Consider the following 2,828-nt stretch of genomic DNA (forward strand, 5'->3'; position numbering starts at 1 on the left):
GGGGGGCTGGCAGGGGTCTCCCCATGATTCCCTTCCCCCTCCCCCAGCTCCCCATCCCCCGCCCCTAGCACTTACCAGCTCAGAGTCAGCTGCAGCTCCCTGCTGCAGCCCCCGGGGACTGCTTGAACCATGAAAGCTCTCCAAATCTTTTCCAAAGATTCGGAGAGCTTTGAATTGATTTGGACCTGTAAGTTGGTCCCCTGATTTGATTCGGATTCAGAGATTCGGCCACTGAATAGGGCCAAATCTCCTCCAAATCGTATCACCACCGAAAGCTTCACACAGCCCTATTACTAATCTCCTGTGCTAGTTGAAGTTAGCTTTTCTGAAGTCTAACACTTCTGCTCTACTGGTTATCTTTCTCATCTTTCACCAGATAGTGAATTCCAACAATTGGTAGTCACTATCCCCTAGGTTACCCTGTATCTGCAGATCTCCCACCAGGTCATCCCCTATAGCAAACACCAAGTCCAGTAAGGCAGTTCCCCTAGTGGGACTGTATAACTCCTGTGTTAGGGGAAGGTCCTGTATACAGGTTAAGAACCTATGTGAATGATCAGATCTAGCTGATTGCTCCTCACAGTGGATGTCAGGGTAGTTTAGGTCACCCATGACAACCATGCCCTTTGAGTGTACTGCCTCTGAGAGCTGCCTTGAGAATTCCTGGTCTAGTTCATCCTTCTGGTGTGGCGGCCTATAATAGACCCCCACTACAAAGCCCCTTTCACCCCGACCCCCTTGTATTCTGACCCACAGTACCTCAATTTGCCCCTCTTCTGCTCCCATCTTGATTATGGAAGACACATATTGCTCTTTAGCATGGACATGGACATCATGCCCTCCCCACCCCATCTGTGCGCCAAACTTCTCTTCTATTATGGGTACAGACTGGTATAGACTGGCTTTCAATCACTTATACCAGTAATAGTGTAATGATTGTACCTGGCTTAGGAGACTAAGATAGGACCTGAAGTAGTTTAGATCTGTTTCCAGATATAGTCACCTAAGATCTACCTATCATAGCTAAACAAAAAGGACACATACAAATCATAAAAATGGGAGCTAGAAGGGACCTCAGTGGGTCACTTAGTCTGTTCTGCCTCAAAGAATGGGCATGAGGCTCCCTATGCCATTGCTGGCAGGCATTTCTCTAATTTGTCCTTAACCTCCACTGAAGGGGATTCCACCACATCCTCAGGTTCCCACTCCTTAGGTAGCCTGTTCCACTTTTTCATTACCCATAGAGTAAGGTAATATCCATAATGTGTAGCCTAAATCTCCTTTGATGCAAATTAATCTTATTTCTTGTCCTAACCTGTGATGGACATGGAGACCAATTGATCAGTGTCCTCTTTATAACAGCTCTTTACCTAATGGAAGACTATCATGTCTCTAGACACATGAAACCCAGCCCCTTCAAGTTTTCCTTGCACCTCTTGTTTTCTAAATCTCTTAGCGGTCTCATTGTGCCCCGCTAAACTTTCTTCACTTTGAAGTAATCAGCACGAGGCTCAAGTGAAAATCTCAGGCTGTCACCCAGATCCAGTGCCCTTCTGAAGGCTTTTAAACCCTCCTGTTTTTTTGACAGAGTGGCATCTCTGTGTTGCATCGCCCCTTTTAGAAGAATATTTCCTAACAAACTCGCTATATACCTGTCCCTTTAAATTTGTGAGACAGAACCCACCGAAGCCTTGAATTAGTAATTTATCCTGAACTTTTGTCTGCTGTGGCTCCCTCTCCTTGAAGCTTGCAAGTATATAGTGCCTTTAATGTTATTTTCTCCTCATTTTCTCTCTCTCTTCCTCTGGAAGCTGGTGGTAGGTTAGTTTGCCATCATCTTGGGATCCCTTGAATGGAAGTTGCATCAGTTAAGGTTTCACTCAGGGAGTGCAATTTTCAAGCACAGGGCTCCAAGAATCTCCATTAAATGTTTATATTGGCATTTAAGGATACAAATTCCCAAGTTGGGCATTGGTGGAGTCTTAAGGAGTTTAGGGTGTTAAGACCATTTGCTTTTGGAACTTCTTTATACATGGAGTTATTCAGACACAGTTAAATAATTACAGTGTGGACACTTCTTATTTTGGAATAAGGGGCACTTTTTTTTCATTTACTATAACCTATTCTTTCTGAATAACTCCACATGTGGTCAAATGCTTATGCAGTCCCAGATTGTCTTTATAGAAGTCCTTTTCTGATTTTTTATCTTTCTAACTCTGTCACCTGAATCTAAGCATTTCTAGTGCAGCCAAAAGCAGGATTAGTTCATGCCAGCTCCTGGGCACTGGGGTGTTACACTGATCGTTCATCCCACCCCATTGGGGTAGGCAAAATCTTCCTCATGTGTGCATTTGGGATTGCGGTTCTGTTCCATATGCGTCATGCAGGAAGAGCAGATTGTGCATTTGCATTCGTTTTATTTTTGCTTTGCGCTCCCTTTCTTCAGCCTGCATTTCTAGTGTTCTTTTCCCCAGAAGGACACAGAATTCATAAAAACCTTGTGCTGTCTCATCCCCTGGAGCAGGATTGAAACATGAGAGATCTCATTCCTGAGTTGTTTGTTGTTGGGTTTTTTCTCTCATTTACATAGCATAACGATCTCTTTTAAGGTTCAATTTTGAATGGTATTTTTGTAGAATTCACATTAAAATGGTTGTTGTTGTTTTATTAACAGCTTTACAATAGAGTATAGAGGCTCTGTCTGGTTTTGGTGAGTACACTGTGTATGGTGCTGTATATACACGGACTCCAGTCTCAGTAGGGGCCATTTGTCGCTAGTACAGTTATGACTATTGAATAGTAATAATGATGGTGACAAGCACACTATT

The sequence above is a fragment of the Alligator sinensis genome, unplaced genomic scaffold (assembly GCF_000455745.1).
Source record: "Alligator sinensis unplaced genomic scaffold, ASM45574v1 scaffold511_1, whole genome shotgun sequence".
NCBI classification, from domain to species: Eukaryota; Metazoa; Chordata; order Crocodylia; family Alligatoridae; genus Alligator; species Alligator sinensis.